The following is a 17,177-nucleotide window of genomic DNA, read 5'->3' as shown; positions in this document are numbered from 1 at the left end:
TTTGAGACATTATATCCAAATATTAATATTATATTCCTATCAAAAGAGGAGCGCAATAGAAGAGAGCATTTGTGCTGCACTCGAATGAGGCAGATACGGTGGTAATTCTGCTTGAAAGGCATTATAAAGAGTACTTGTAATCAAGCTGTGAATGAAGAGTCCCGCATGCAGCATGACAAATGATTTATGAGAATTCATTACGACTAGCTGCCTCTATAAATGTAAGAAACTCCTCAGCAACGAACACCCCAATAAATTTCCGACGCCAATCAGAAGCCCACCCAGGCTTTAGTACAGTATGCAAATCTGCTTATGTCACCTCAATTTATTTTCCAATTTCCTGTAAGATACTGAGATACTCTCTCTCTCCTGCCTCTCTCTCTTTCTCTCTGCTGTCTCAGAGGATGAAATATTGAGAGTATTCTAACCAGGTCTTTTCTTTGCCCACGTGGGCTAGACAAACCCCCCCCACCACCACACTGAAGTGGGAGCAGCCCTCACCACATCTGATATCTAGATCTGGAGCCCTACAGTTTCATTAATGCTTGGCGAGGCGGTGTCCAGCATAATGTGGGCATGGGGTCGAAGTGCACTGGGTCAGGCTGGAAACTAGAGCACAGGTCTAGATGTGGTGAACAGTACGACCCCTCCACCACTGATGCCCCCCCCCCATCCCGCCCATCGCCACGACAACACGGCAGTGGGTCAGTGAGGCATGACTGCACAACTCCGCACAACACAGGGATCGAGTGACAATGTCGAATGAGTGCGCTCACATTCAGCTCCTCTCTCTCTCTCTCTCTCTCTCTTGTCAGCATCCCTACTCTTTTCTCTGCTTTCAGCAGTTTATAAAAAACATGCAAAAATTACACCTTATATATACTTCAATTAATGTAAAAAGAAAAAAAAATTCTAATGTAAAGGACGCAAGTTGATAAATGAGGCAACATCCTTGTTCCTTATTTAAATCAAGAAGTAAAAACCAACTACAAAAAGACGTGAATAAGCAAGCATGCTTTAGAAGTTCTAATAATACACCAAGTACCATCCAGAATGACTATCTCAGTCCATTTCCCTATTCTGCATGCAGCAAAGGCAAATAGGACAGTAAAATGCAAAACCAAGGCGAGAAGAAAGCCCCATGAACGCACCGTGGAGGAGAGAGAGCGCGGCGAGGTGTGTTCCACTCTGTTGTAAGATCAGCATGTGAGTCTCCTCTCAGCTCCCTCTGCTATTGTTACAGCAGAGGGCTCTTCACTGAGCATGCTCTGAACATGGCTCCACTCACCGTTGGCATGGGAACCAGAGAAACACAAGGCTGTCCAAAAGGACCTCCTAGACACATCCGCCCTCTCTTTCCCCCCACCTGCTCTGCCACAAATGCATTCTTTTGTTTTTGTGTCTGTAATCTTTTCTCCTAGACCAACCTTAGCAACTGTGAGCATAATGACCCAGGACTACACACCTACACCTCTAATGACAGTGCTGTCATGAGAAAAAGGGAGGGGTGCCATCTCATCATTTTCTGCTCATTTCACTTGATTCAATCACACAGACTGACAATGATATAATGACCGCTTTGCTCTATACATTAGCCCCAGAGCTTAGTTCTCCGGTACATCTGCGCCACAGCCTGAACTTAATGAATAAATAATGCGAACCTGAAACGTATTATATCCCATTGACTTCATATTGCATAATGGAGCAGACAAGAACGTCACTCAGGTGCAGCTTCCGATCTGGAATTCACCTGTGCCCTAAACAACTTTACATAGTCACTCAAAATTACTGATGTACTACAACCAAACAGCATTTTCACTACAGGAACGCACCACAGCATGCTGCATCATTCCTTTGGACTCCCATGGGACGGCGTTCAAAGAGTATTGGCTGAGCGTTGTAATTACAGTATGCTGTGTGAGGCTGGCATGGTTGAGCCATATGGGGGCTGCTAATCCCCTCTCTGCTACCACACATGCGACCCACTTGCACCAGCAAACAGACATTAAACAGCTTGAGCTGAGAGTGAAACAGACATCAACGGAGCCTGTCAATCTGTCATAACCTGAGCTGCAGAATGTCTGGACCTGACAGAGCTGGCAGAGGGTTTTCCTCTTTGTTTCTCTTGGAAGTCAAGGATCCACCACTGTAACAAACAGGAAGGGCATTCATCTGCTCCATTATCATCATTCAGTTCCCACCTCCCCAGAGAGACTCAAATTTACTATAAATTGCTCTTCCAAAGCTGCTGACTGGCTTCACATCTGTAAAGACCCTGTTAAAAGTGTAGACCAGCCTGGATGTCTTAGATTTCACTGAAGCGTGTGTAAGAAGAGAGAGAATCAATTGTAAAAAGGGGCAACTTCATACAAAATCTGTGTTTGATAGGAATGTTAAAAGGCCCATTTTTCTTGTATGTTATGTTAGGCCCACTTATATCATTTGTGTGGGTTTATCTAAGAAAAAACATAATTATTTTTACATTAACATCTCCTGACCTCTCTTTATCCTTTAGAATTAAACAGGCTGTTTTTTTTATTGTGCCTTTAAGACTTAAATGTGTAAATTATTTCTGTTCTGATTGGCTGTCCCATACTCTGTCTCATATAAAAAGCAGTCTGGGCTGAACTGCTCCTTATAACTTCAGTGTTCAGTTTATTGGCCAATTTGCATGATAATTATGGATTTTTAAAAATGGCTCTAGGGGTCTCTTCTACAGGAAGAAGACCACACCCATTTATATCCTTTTTAAGGTCATATACATTTCTACACTTAACTTAATTTTTAAAATAGCTTTTTCCAATAGTAAGTATTTAGTCAAATTACTATTAGATTACCCAATTACTAATATTACTCAACAGTGAAATTCAGAATACTGTACAGCTTTGTGTATGTAATCACGATTAGTCTCTAAACATGCACTACGTTATTTCTCTGCTCTCACACTTCTTACCAGACCTTTCAGTTTAATACGCTTCATTATCCATTCACAAGCCAATAAATGCATCACCCACCTGGGTAAATGCACAAAGGGGTGCTATCATCTTTCTACTGGGTCAGATTTATGAGGGTGGCTTGTGAGAAAGCAGTTAAGAACAGGTGCAAAATTAAAACATGATTACAGCAAGGTTACAGAAAGCTTGCACTGTTGTTTGTGGCGACACATTAATCACTCTTAAAATGATCTGTATTTAACAGATATTTGGCAGATGCTATGGATCTATCACTAGGTCTTTATACTGCAGCCCATCATATTGGGACAGTGAGGCTAGGTGATAAAAGATGAGAAATTGATGGCCCCGAGGCTGAGTCGGCCCATTAGGGAGCACCACACATGTGGCCACGACTCTGAGGAAGCTGCACAGCTATAGAGCCGCTGCCATCACTCTGCCTAGAGCTTCGGCCATTTCTAATTTATGAGGGCTCTACCACAACCTCCATAATTTATACACAGTCCCACACAGTGAACACAGACATATTGCCTGTGTTATAAAGTGAAAAAAAAACCTCTCAGTAAAGGATTGTCCCTCTGTTCTTTTTTTAGTACATGGGATATATTTAGAATTGCATATGAATCAATGCGTGACTGCAGAAACACTGAAGAATACAGCTGACTACGGTAATAAATTAAATCAAATGTAACTAATTAAACTACAATATACTGAATTTTAATATAAATAACACTACAAAAAAGAAGAGACGATTGCAAGAAAAGTGTTTTCTACGCCCTCCACTGACAGGAAAGAAATGAATATGAAATGAGTAGGTCCTATTGTGTTGGACTGTCCATCTCTGCCACATTCTACCGCTTTCATAATGCTAGACAATGGCTATTAGTGCTATTCCCTGAGAGGCAACAATGCACTGTTTGTCAGTGCCTACACTGAACAGTTGGCCTTGTATGAAGACAGAGCGGATGGATAGGGGTCTACCTAGATGCAAGATGTTGTGAATATGGATAACACTAGTGTGTGTTGAAAGAGGGGCCTGAACAACATTCTTGACAATCATGCCAATCATAAATGTTACTCTGGGACACAATGTTGTCCTTTAATGAGAGGCACAGTGACAATCGATTGTGCTTTGGGCATAATGCACAAAGAACACACTGACACAAATAAAGCAAATATGACATACATTACATGCTGTGATAATAGTTCTTCAAATAAACTAGGACACTGACATACACATTAGATGCACTAAACAATGTTAGAGGGTTTTGAACAGTGCAGAATATGCAGACATAGCAAACACTTGTAGTTTGTGATTACGGTATACTTACATGCGGGTTACCTAGCATAATCCCCATACACAAACATACAGTAGATCAGTCATACTGCGGTGAGGAAGGTGCTAGTTCTTTACATCCTGTGCTGTATAGAATCCGTGAAGCAGCATGGGAACTGTCCCGGATTCCTCACCTGAGCAGCGTTTACTGAGTCACAGTACAGCAAACGTGATCACTAGGGGTTTATTAATTCGTATCAAGAAAACTAGAGGCAGAAAAGTCTGAAAAAAAAATGCTTAAGTAAATCTAGCTTTATTTGTACAAGTTTATATAACTTGCTTTCTTCCTTGGTTTTTTGCTGTTACACTACACGTTATGGTATTTAGTTTTGCCTTAGATACTTATAGGAAAATATAATTTAGATACTTGCCCCAAATGTAGTCGATTGGCCAAGGTGGGTGGTGTCCAGATTTTGCTTCTTTACTTTAGCCATTGAGCTACAAGGCTAACGTAGCAAACACAAAATCAAAAGTTACCCAGAACTTGTCTGTAAATAAGCTTCCCAGAACTTCTCTTAACCAGTTTGACTCGCATCCAACTCTTCATTAGGGCCATGCAGACTCATTGCTGTGGTTTAGAACACATGGTACTTACTCTTAGTGATAAAACTTCTCTTTGTATCTGCATGTAGCATTCAGCCACAAAAGACAACAGATATACAAAAATACGATTCCTATTTGCATGCACGCCTGGAAAGCCGGCATATAAACACTACAGACATTCACTGTTTCTGTTCATAAATAACTGTTTATCTTGAATTTAAACGAATATACATGCCTATAGATAAAAAAAACAACTAAACAGCATGATCTAGCTTCCACTTGGTTCTATGGTAAAATGTTTCTTCAGATTGATGGAGCATGTGTTGTATATGGTTCTAAATAGATTTTTTTAAACGGTTCTATATAGCACCAAAAAGGATTCTGCTACAAAAGAACCCTTTTTGGTGCTATATAAAGCCATATGCAGCACATTCCTCATCCATCTAAAGAAACATTTTACCATGCAAAGAACCATTTAAGCATGAAATTGTTGTTTACAGAACTCATGGTTCTAACTAGAAGTATTTACTAAATAACCCTTAAGAATCCACACTTTTTAATGCTTTAACTTAAGTACAATCTTAAAAAAGATGGCTTTTTAGTAAAGAAAATGGTTCTATATAACCATGAACGCCCAAAGCACTTTTTGAATGGTTGAAGGGTTCTTGATCATGAAAGTGTTCTTCTATATAGCACCTTTTTGAAAAGGATTCTAAACAGCACCAAAAGGGTTCTTCTAAAGTTACAAACTTGACATCATAAATATATAGCCCTCTTTTGGGTGTTATATATGATCCTTTTCAAAAGCACCACCTACAGCACATTCTCCAACAATCTTAAGAACACTTTCAAGAAAAGTGCTTTGGGCGTTCATGGTTATATAGAACCATTTTCTTTGACTCTGAATGCACACTATTTAGCTTCTCTAAGCCATTTTTCTGACCTGATTCAGGTGAAAAACACTTTAGATAAAGTGCAGAATAATTTCTTAGGTATCACACCTAAATTCACTGTTCCCATTCACTCCCACCCTACTTGCTGAGACTACTGTCACAACAAGAAACTTGCGTCAAGAAAGTGAAAAATTTGTGTTTGGAAGGTGTGAAGTCGCTATGAATGGTAGAGCTTTCACAGGATGTTCATCTGAACACTTGCACACACCACAAAAACAGAGCAGGATAACACTAACTCGTGCTGAGTAAACATTCCCTCTTCACACCAGCACTTATCAAAGGAACCCAATGACCCAGTTATGGTAGATCAACATCAGCATGGAAAGTTTGATTAGTTCATCGATGAGAAAGCAGGACTTATGTCTGTATTTATATAACGGTGGTACAACCCACATTCCCACAGTTATATGATGACTCTCACTGGCTTAGCCTGTTTGCACATTGCCTGTGGGAGGAAGAGTCTCTAATTAAACATTCTTTACATTTAATCAGAAACAGTTATTGAGGGAGGTGTAATGCTAGCAAACTGGAGTACACTACATTCAAATCTGAAAGACTCCTGATAATTATTTGGAATTAAATTTCCTCCTATCATCACACACAATACACCTAAATGAAATGGTCTCTGCCTTCTCATCTAAAATGCCCATTTCTGTAATATAGCAATACTAGTTTCACAAACATCTCCTTACACTATAAAAGACACGCCATAGGACAGTGCAGGGTATTATCTAGCAGGATAACACAACCATTCAATGTAGCTAAACAGCTTCTGTTTCTGTACTGCTGTACTGTCAAACTGTGTTGTATTAAATCTTGACTGTTTGTGTTTAAATCAGTGGTTCTCAACCTGGGTCATGACTCATGAGGTGTTTATCAAAAAGCTAAATCAACCTGTTTTGATGTACCTTTAAGAAGGATCTTTGAATAAAAAAAACTTAAACTAGTAATACCCATTGCTATTATAAGCTAAATAGCTTGACCTTGCTGAAAATGTATTTAAAAGAAAAAGTCTGTAATAGCACAGACAGCCTCAGTAGCTGTGTAGCAGCTTAGCCACACAGCTTACTTCACTACCTTGCAAATATTAGGTGATTATTAGCTTATTGCACAATAAATCCCATAACTGGAGCACTGGATTATCAGAAAACATCAGCCATCTGAAGCAGATCATTCCATTATCTCATATGAGATGGCATTTTCCTGGAATAGAGTTAAATGTATGTCCCATATATGTGTGTATATATTTATTATGTGTTCCTGCATTAAGTAGTCGTTATTCATGATAATGTGATTATAAAATTTACCTGGAACACATCAGCAGCCACAGCAGAGGCATTAAACGTTCAAATGGACAATTTCAAATGTACATTTGCTTTTATTAATGAATTATTTTAATATTTGAATGCTGGATTTTATTTTGACATCCCTAGTGATCACTCCAATTAGAGCAGTCAGAGGTCAAGATGCTCAGTTTCACTGCCAATGACATAATACCAATGGCTTATAATGGTCTCCAGTAATTCACCATGACTACGATGAAAGCATCTCTTCCCCCCACACGCCACAAACGAGTAGCAGAGGAAACTGTCCATATTTGGTCGGTCCTTATCCTTATTGATGTCTGTGGGCAGTAAAATAAAATGTGACATTCATCAGCGTTCAGACAAAGTCATCTTTATGGTAAACAGGAGGAAGGGTGAGCGGCTTCTGAGGATTTAGTATTTACACAACAAAAGAACGGCTTAACAAGTCCTTTCAGAGCATACCACGCACCAGGAATACTGTGATGCAGCATATTAAGTGCGCCTTGGATGAATGCAGATGAATGAAGGCAACAAGATGAGATGAGATGAGTCTATTACCACTGTTCACTGTGGCCACTTCATATTTAGACAAGCTGTTGGTGTTATTTTATTTATTTTAAAAGGCTTGCTGAAGGTAATGTCTTTGCTGAAATCTAAAAAAAGCTTGTTAAGGCATTGTCATTACCTTCCTGAAACACCCTACAAACCACCAAAGGAACGGTCCTAAATCATCATATACAAACGTGACAATAGAATAGTGTTGATCACCAAAAAAATGTACAACCTACACATTCTGTGCAAAATAACATTTAATCAATGACACTGTTGATCAATACATTGAGAAAACCATGTATTTTCCATATCTACATAGCCATTATTGAAGAAATTATATAAACAAAAATTTCAAGAGGATTCATTTTTATGAACAAGGTGAAAATAATAAAATGTAGAACAAAGACTTGTAGTCTGAATGAATCTAATGAACGAATGAATCACTCAGTCATTTAATCAGGCTCCCTGGTTGCTGTATTTGGTAAAAAGCCCAGCAGCAACTGCAAAATGCCCTGCGTGACTATTTCCTTTTCCACGGAAGCTGCACCAAGCCTCGGGAGAGCCGAGAGAGGGACCTGCATCCCGACTGCTCGATTAATCAGTATCCAGCAGTTTCCTGAATACCACAATATAATCACATACGCTGGAGCTCACAAACATGATTAGGACAGTGGAGCTGAGTTCAGGGGCTGGCTCTTCTATTATGGAGTATCCAACGGACAAACCTTTCTGCCTAAACACAGAGGAACACCCCACCTGCCGATTCAACTCCATTAAGGATTATCCACCACTTACAAAAGGCACTAAGTGTGGTCCTCAGTAATGCTCTGACCTGAATTCACAATGATCCTCACTGGAGAGCTATTTTACACACTGAAGGAGCAGATGTAACCTGACAGAGATCCTGCAGCACAGACATTATCCACAGAGGCCAGAGAGAAACACAGGGAGCATCAGACATCTCATGTTTACATGATATATTAATTGCCTGTAAGGGAGTGTGCATATAATAGAACAGAATAAATAAGTTGAGCATGCTAGAAGGTCTCAGTAGTGCTGGGTGTGTATCTATAAGATGTATACTAGTACACCAGTATTGCTGTCACACAACAATATTTGTTTTAAGTTAAGTGATACTTTTTTTAATCCCACAAATGGGGAAATTCCACCTCTGCATTTAACCCATCCATGAAGTGAAACACCACATACACACTAGTAAATACACACACACTAGGGGACAGTGAGCACACTTGCCCGGAGCAGTGGGCAGCCCTATCCACGGCGCTCAGGGAGCAATTGGGGTTAGGTGTCTTGCTCAAGGACACCTCAGTCATGGACTGTCGGCACTGGGGATTGAACTGGCAACCTTCTGGTCACAGGGCCAGTTCCCTAACCTCCAGCCCACGACTGCCCCTGTTTTAGTTTTAGTAGTATTGGTAGATAACAAAACCATAGTTAGCTGCTGTGCTGGGTGCTTCAGATGTTTTGAAAAAGGGTCAAAATGCATAAAGATCTAACTATATAATAATGTTTGTTTCTGGAAATTTGATTTCTGCATGCTTAATATTTAGAATACTGCCTAAGTTTCCCTTCGATGTAATTGTAATAGAATGGTTTGGCACTGAATGATTACAAATCATGCTTAGACACGATCAGGGTTGCAGAACCATTTGGGTGGGATGGCTTAATGATGCAGCTGACTGCTGAATAGTGATCCTATTTTTTTCCTGAAACAAATGCAAAAACCTTACCTACGTGATCATGAAATGAAAGCAGTGCACAACTGTCAATCCATCATTCAATATACATCAAATCACCAATCTAACAACGACAGCTAAATGTTAAATAGTGCTGATAACCATCAGAGGTTACAGAGCAGAGCTGATTCTGGCTAGCTAAGGCTGCACTGACACATTTTGATGACATTGGTGCAAATCCAAGGAAGAAAGGCAGAGAGGCTGGAGGAGAATAAAGCCAAAATCAAAACTTTTCTGTGGTGTTGGGTAGATGACTAGTTAACGTAACATTGGTACAGCTAGCAGGCTACACATCCAAACGGTACCATACACCACAGTACAGATTAGATGACAAAAACTTATGTCTGAGAGAGCAAAGTTGAGTGACTGGTGTTGGGAGTTGCCAGAAAACTGAAAACTAATCAGTTCTGTGGTGTTTGGAGCTGTAGCCTAAGCTAATATTACCTTAGCAAACAGGCAAAAAAAGTTCCACACACCACAATACAGGCTTGGTTCCAGCCCAAATGTCATGTTTTGAGGACAAAGACAGGAATCGAATGTGGTTCTTGTTTGTGTAGTTATGAGCCTATCAGCTGACGCCATGTCATTTTTCTTTGGTATTTTTTAGTCTTGAGTTAACAGCATAACCGAAGGAAGAGAAATAGTATGGCTGTGGGAGCCAGTGGAAAAGAGGCCAGTGACTATCATCAGGAAGCATGGGGTCATTAACTTTACTGATACAAAGTTAAATAGCTAACATTAGGCCTCACATGTAACACATGTAGATCAGAGAATTATGTCCCAACAGGTTGTATCCATTTTGCTCTTCCAGGCCTGAATTCAGTCAGAGAGCTACCCTCGCTGAAATAAAGGACACAAGCTAATTATACCAGGGAGCCGCTGGGAGTTCATGGTCACTGGCCTCTACGAAATGAGTGAGCTGTATAGTCTGGAACAGCTCTGCCTGGAGGGCCACCCCATGCACTCCAATAGACACCCACCTCCCTGCTCTTACCTTATACCCTCTCTCAATCATGGCTAAGTATCTATACAAAACAGACCTAGTCTAGGAGAGAGAGAGAGAGAGAGAGAGAGAGAGAGAGAGAGAGAGAGAGAGAGAGAGAGAGAGAGAGAGAGAGAGAGAGAGAGAGAGAGAGAGAGAGAGAGAGAGAGAGAGAGAGAGAGAGAGAGAGAAAAAGAGAGAGAAATGAAGTCTAACAGCTGGGCTCAATGACAGCATACCTTCCCTTTCTGAGTCTACAAATGGCAAAATTTTTTTGCCATTTTCTGCTTTCTGCTTCTGATATTTGTAGTACCATATTTGACAGCTACAGTACTTTAGTCACACCGTTACTGCTATCATTTCTGACACACTAAAGCATTGTTTCAGATAGGCTCTGTAACTCTCTTTGTTTGAAAATATGCTAATGCATTCAAGTACAAGGCTCTGATGGATTTAATTTGCATAGCGTCTAATCTCGGTGTTATTAGCAAGATACCTTGGGCCATGAGAAAGCTAGTAGGCATACTGGCAAATGTTTACTAGGCAAACACAGCAGCACAGGCTCTTCACAGGTCCTTATAGATCATCCGTGTTTACTATAGTGTCAACGTGAAAGTGGTGAGGTACTGAAAACTCACAGCCATGTGATGCAAATGTGCAAAGTGGCAATTATGGGCTGTTTTTCCTTCATGAGTGCACAATAACTCAGAGATGTGAGATATAACATGACATGTACCAAGCCTGCATGCAGAAGATATTGATCCATAACAACAACAAGCACAAGCTGACTATTGCACTCAGTTCTACCCAGAGGTTTATCCCAGTGGACTCAGTTTGGCTGACAGAATGTGGATAAAAATGGCTGGAATCATCATTTTATTATGTGACCTTACACCTTTCAGCTCCAGAGCTGCATTCAGTTTCTGCGTTTCTTTATTTGGTAGGAAAAGAAAACACACACTTGCTCCACAGAAACAATAAATCTCCCATGCAATCATGGGGGTCAAGTGAAATTGTACTGTTGTTCACCTGATCAAATGTTGTTTGACGCTGACAATATTCATGTAGAAGTTTTTTTAGGAGGCAATTCTATTTATGAAATGTCACAAATCTAATGCAGACTGAATATCTGAACTCTAGACAGAACTCTTGAACTTTCACATATCAAAGAAATTGGTGTTGATATGAGGGGTCAAGTTGAATAGATTTTACTTACATTGCCTTCAAGGAGTAATAATCTCTTCTAGCCCTGAATCCAGGCCCTGCCACTTGTGTGGTGGCCTCTAGTTGATTGTGTTTTTGTGAGGGTTACAATTTTATTTCATTTATCACCTGGCACCTGCAACGGCAGATATTTTTCACAGAAACAATGGGGGCTATCCAGTAGCCAGGTGGACATTCTTGCTGAAAAAGGAAAGACAGTAGTGGTCACTGACAATACAGGCAAATAAAAGAGGAGATAAAGAAAGTCAAGACACAGTGCAGTGCAATATGTCATATTTATATTTTCCACTTTGTCTATACTCAATAGAAGTTGTGCTTCTTTTCGTTTGTATGTCTTAGCCTAAGAACAATACCTATAACATTTACACCAGCTCAGCCATTCTAAATTCAACATCACCAACAAGATCATAGACAGCTGATGAACTTCCTACTAGATTGACGGAGACTGCATGAGATAATTCAGCATCAGATGATATTAATATCAGTTTCAATATTTTGTAACAAATCAGCATTTCAGATGCCATACAGGCACACTTGGGACATTTTCTTTTACTATATTATGTAAATAGAAAGGAATTTGAACTTGTGATAGTTCAACTTGTGATAGTTGAACTTGTCATCAGTACTGGACCTTAGTTCCGAATGAGGCAACAGCATAAGTATTTTTAATCCACAGAAGAGCTTATGTGTTGACAATATGCCAATGTTTTATCATTATCGTGAGTAATGATGTCACAATATGCATTTCTGATCATACTGCAGATATCATCAGTACATAAAGAATACCAACTGCACAAACATCAAGCATAATTAGTACTGTTTAACTGGATTTAGTGCAGTGAAAAAACTTGAAATAAAAATCATCGTTTTATCATCGTATTTGTATTTTTTGTATTCTTTCAAATGTGGCACTGCTGGAACTTTTCGTCTGTCCTAACATATCAAACTTGTCTTTTCCACCTATTAAAAACCTTGTGTTATATACATACATACATATTGTGATGGGTATCGTGCATCATGAAAACATTTTCATGTGTTGTGACATATTTTTGCCATATTGACCAACCCTAGCACAGCTACAGCCCGCAGTAGATAACAAACTGCCAGCGTCTTCCCTCTCCAAACATCGAAGAAGACCCATCCCACTTGCCCCCCTTAAATGCATTTGAGTTGAGCTGTAGCTACAGTGTTCCCTGTGACATTGGACAGGTCACAGGTAGTAGACCTTACATCTTACTAGACCTTTCCATTTGAACTGGTAAACAACTTAAACTCATTCAACCTCAGATCAGCTGATGCAGGATTGAATTAGTGGCTCAGGTTACGCTATTCATGCCTCAGCTGCACATTTTCATCAACTGATGGAGCAGCAGTAAGTCAAAACCAGCTCATTTTAAGCTCTTTATTTGACATTGTGCTTTCACTAAGCTATAACCAAATTATCATTTGAATTTACACATATAAAAGTCAATAATGATTCAGCTTAACTGTCAGCAATGTATAAAAATATAATGAGAAGGTCAAATCATTTTTGCATTGTAACTGAGCTTTAAACATCACTAAATAATGGCTATAATAAAAAAAATGTTCTCTGTAGGTTCTGTATAACATGGTGGAAAAGCAAATATTACTCAACAGTCCAGTCAAATGAGCACTTATCTGAGTATAATTTCAAGCATTCCGTTTTACATAAGTAAGCACAGTGCACGCCTAAAAGAGCTTCTGCACCAGACAGGTATGATGTACACTCAGTTCAACGTCAGTGTGCAAAAACACTGAGATGTCAATCAGATTTAAATTTTGACACACGGTTTAGAAATATGTTATTCATCTTTCATTCAGATGGAACTGTAGTATTAGCAGTACCATTATGGCCTTTTGAAAAAATACTAATCTAACCCGTAGCCTATCCTCTAATGTCTTTAGCAGAAAAATTTGTCTTAATTGCTTGAAACAAACTGCTCCTTGGCCTTATCAGAGGAAAAATACATAACTTGCAATCACTTAATGACTCTTCTAATGACCCCTGCTTATATAATGGAGACTCAATGAACTGAAGCCCTGGTCTAACCCAATCATTTAATGGAGAACAGCTACAGTTAAATTAAAGTGTACATCAGCTGAGCATTGCTTAAAGACCCTGAATGTGTCAGTGGTCTTCTATTCAAAAATCTAAATAACCATGTCTCATTAGGTTTAGTGCTTATTGACGTAGTGTGCTGTCTGCTTAAATCCCACAGAGACATCACCTGACTTAAGCTCAGTAGACATCCTAGCATAAATCTCTCAACATCTGTGTCTAAGAAGCCAGAGAGCTATGACTAGAACTTTTCTGTTTATAAGACACCATGAAAACGGTGTACATTTCCATCTTACTTTGGTAAATTCTATGCAATACAGTACTTCCCCTATTTTTTTTTCAGGTCAGGTAATAAACCTTTCAGAGCTACACTGAAAAAAATAGTAAATGGCTTAATTGTGTCAAGTCTGGAAAATATATTATAAGTTTGATATTTTTAACAATTCTTGTGTTCATGTATTACACGTTGTTCATGTTGTTCAAAATACCATTCTTTTCAAGTGTACCAAAACTCACCGCGCATATGTGGTGTGATCACACATGTGCAGGGCCGGGGCAGTATCATTGCACAGAATTACTTTTTAAAAAAACAGCAAATACACTGTACATGTGAATAGACTAAGTTTTACATTCACTATATATTTATTTTCAAGAGGTGCACTTGTGATTATGAGTTTATTTATACGCAGTTCATTTATTTAAAAGTGCAATTGACTCATATCATGTCATTTTGACACACAGACATAATGCAGTAGTAGTGCCATATTTAAAACCAGCAATCAAACTAATTATGCTCACTTTGTAATGAAACATGCAGTTGGTCTGTTTTCTTCAAGTACTGACAATATCCACAATGCTCAGAAAAACATTCTAGCAATAAAATATTGTCATATCTCCAACCTCTATCTTAAACCAACACTAAATACTGTTTAGACTGTTTGGAAATATATTTACTTTTGATTATTTAGGCTTAAAGAATGCTATAAGAAGTTAACTGCTTATATTTGCGAAGACCCAGAAGTTAGCAGCTTGACCTTAGCAAGGAAATCTAAAGAGCAATACTGAGCACATTAAACTGTACCTGATTCCCTGAACTCCTACAGGTGGGTAGACACAGACATGCACAGACATTGCTATTTAATTGCAAGCCAATTTTCCTTTATTAATATTACATATTACTTTGTTTTGTCTACAGTGAAATACAACTGGACTATCAAAAAGTGAAGGATGCATTATTCAGGCAGGCTGCTACTAAAATTTACTCAGTAGAAAAGTGAATTATTTCACATCTTTGCAACCTGTGAATTTTGTTTGCTTCCTTTTCCTCATTGCTCATTTAAAAAGGTAGAACATGTTTTATTATTAGATTTGCAGTGCAGTTTAGCTTCATATACCTCTAGAATGACTTAATTGACTATGTAGGATAAGTAAATTTAGGCAATAGATACATGGCCTAGTGGACTTTTAGCTACCAGTAGACTTCTACCCTGTCAAAGTAAATTTGCTCCCTGCTCTGTCTCACCCAGAGGTTCTCAAGAACCTATCACTGCCACCCGCATGAGATAATGCTTTAGAGGCCAGCCAGTATCAGCCTTTCTTCTCCAGAGAATTTCTAAAAAAAGGCCAACATCGAATGATAGAAGGACACCTTAAGAACTTTCTTTGAGACACACTGGCACTGAACAGGGAAACGTGCATAAACACCTGACAGTGAAGCATCATCTATGCTGTTCTATATAGCGCAGAAACAGTGTATTTTTTCATCATTATCCAGAAGAAATGAAAGTCCAAAAGTATCCATTCCCTTCTAAGGAGAGATTTCCTCTACTTTAAGACGCACCCATAGCTGACATAGGTATTCAACTGCAAGCACAGCTGTTTAATCTCCAAAGAAAAGCCATGCTGAACATGTTGTATGTTATAGAGGAGTATAAAGCTCTCAATCACTGCTGTGGAGCTGCGTACTCTGGACTGATGGAGCTCCATCCAATGCCTTGGAGTGGAGTTTGCGATCTACAGCTAGTCAGCCAACATCTGTATCTGACCATGCTCAAGTCTTAATGCAATCAAATCCTCACAGCAATGTTCCGCCATCTAGTGTAAACCCTTCCCATAAGAGTAGAGGCTGTTACTGCAGGAAATGAGGACAAACTCTTTCAATCACAATTGATATCAGAAGAAACGTTGGAAGAGCACGTGTCCACAAACTTTTGGACAGACAGAGAATCATGATAAATAAAGATTTGTCTGCAGTGGTGTGTAAGTTGAGTGCTGTTTCAGTGGACAGACACTTTTACATGGACAGAGAGCATCTTGTGAACAGAGAATTAAAGGGCTGTTAATGTGTCACAGCCTATGTGCCCGCTCACTTTCGTGAAGGTAAAACGTGACCCTTTAAAGACCCCTTTCATTTCTCCTGCTAACGAGCAACGTATGGAAACGGATGAAGGTCATTGCTGGCAGATGTTACAGTCACAGCCATATGCAGCTATAAGGGACTGAAACAGTAACGTTAGGCTAAAAGGAGGTACACTGGTCACTTACATTACTCGCTGGTTCTCCCGCGTTCAGAGAAGAGAAGCAAAGTCCATCGAGCCGCATCCACTTCACCCGGAATGACCGGCGGAGCTAACGCCGCCTCGCACCGAGCTCGTGTTCGGCTCCTAGTTAACACGTCGTCCAGTTCGCAACGCTAAATGAATTTTCACCCTTCCAGCTAAACTAACTGCATGCGCTGTGAGCTCCGGTGTCGTGTAGCCGCAGTAGCCCGCGGCAGCCTCGCTCCTGGTGAAGGAGACCTCTCCTCCAGCCCTGCAGGAGCAGACTTCGTCTTTACGTTCCCGTGGAAACGGACACGGGTCTCGCTGATTGGTCAGTGGCGTCGGAGACGTCCCGTAGCCCCGCCCATTTCTAACTCTGCTCATTTTCTGCTGCCGCATCTGCACTGGAGGTGGACTTGATCTGATCCCAAGTGACACTGAAGTTCATATCCAGAGTTATAATACTATGTTAAAAATTATGATATTGTTCTCGTTTGCAATGACTTTGAGTTTCCTTGCAAATACTGCAAGGAATGCAACGTCATTAGAAATCTGTTATTTTTTCTCAATGGTTTTTTAGGGGTCTGTAATAAATCTGAAAGCCTTTAGTATAAATAAACTGTAAACATAATAACTTCATATGCTCTGCCCATATAGAGCATGCCGTCCGCCTCCACGGTGGTCTGTGAGCCAGGGTGGGGAGTGTCATTTCCATCATTACACAATTGCAATCAGTTTTTCACTTTTTTAAGCGTGTGTTTTATAAAAAGTTTGAGCTTCAGTTCATATGTGTTGTCTATTTGGATCACACAGATAGGCTTAAGAAAATATTCAGTATTTATATTTTCATGCAGGGATTGATTTTCGAAAAGAAACACCAAGACATCGATACTACATGGTCCTACTAATGTATGACTACCCAGACAATACAGGAATACTACATGAATGGATG

General features: G+C 39.6%; 1 protein-coding gene across 4 annotated transcripts in view; it reads right to left on the bottom strand.

Annotated features, from left to right (window-relative positions):
* Positions 1–16,522, bottom strand: part of si:dkey-91i10.2 (uncharacterized protein LOC555224 homolog) — a 47,014-nt gene extending 30,492 nt beyond the window's left edge. For 3 of the 4 annotated variants that reach the window (XM_017692423.2, XM_037539095.1, XM_017692425.2), the window contains exon 1: positions 16,230–16,522. The gene's annotated coding sequence lies outside the window, so the exon portion shown is untranslated. Of the gene's footprint in view, positions 1–1,151; positions 1,238–16,229 lie in introns of those variants that run through there. The other variant, XM_017692424.2, reaches the window with a different exon arrangement.
* Between the last annotated feature and the right edge of the window lie 655 nt (positions 16,523–17,177).

This window comes from Pygocentrus nattereri, chromosome 6, assembly GCF_015220715.1.
Source record: "Pygocentrus nattereri isolate fPygNat1 chromosome 6, fPygNat1.pri, whole genome shotgun sequence".
Classification (NCBI taxonomy): Eukaryota; Metazoa; Chordata; class Actinopteri; order Characiformes; family Serrasalmidae; genus Pygocentrus; species Pygocentrus nattereri.
Note: the sequence above shows the minus strand (reverse complement) of the source record. Positions and strands in the feature narration are given on the sequence as shown.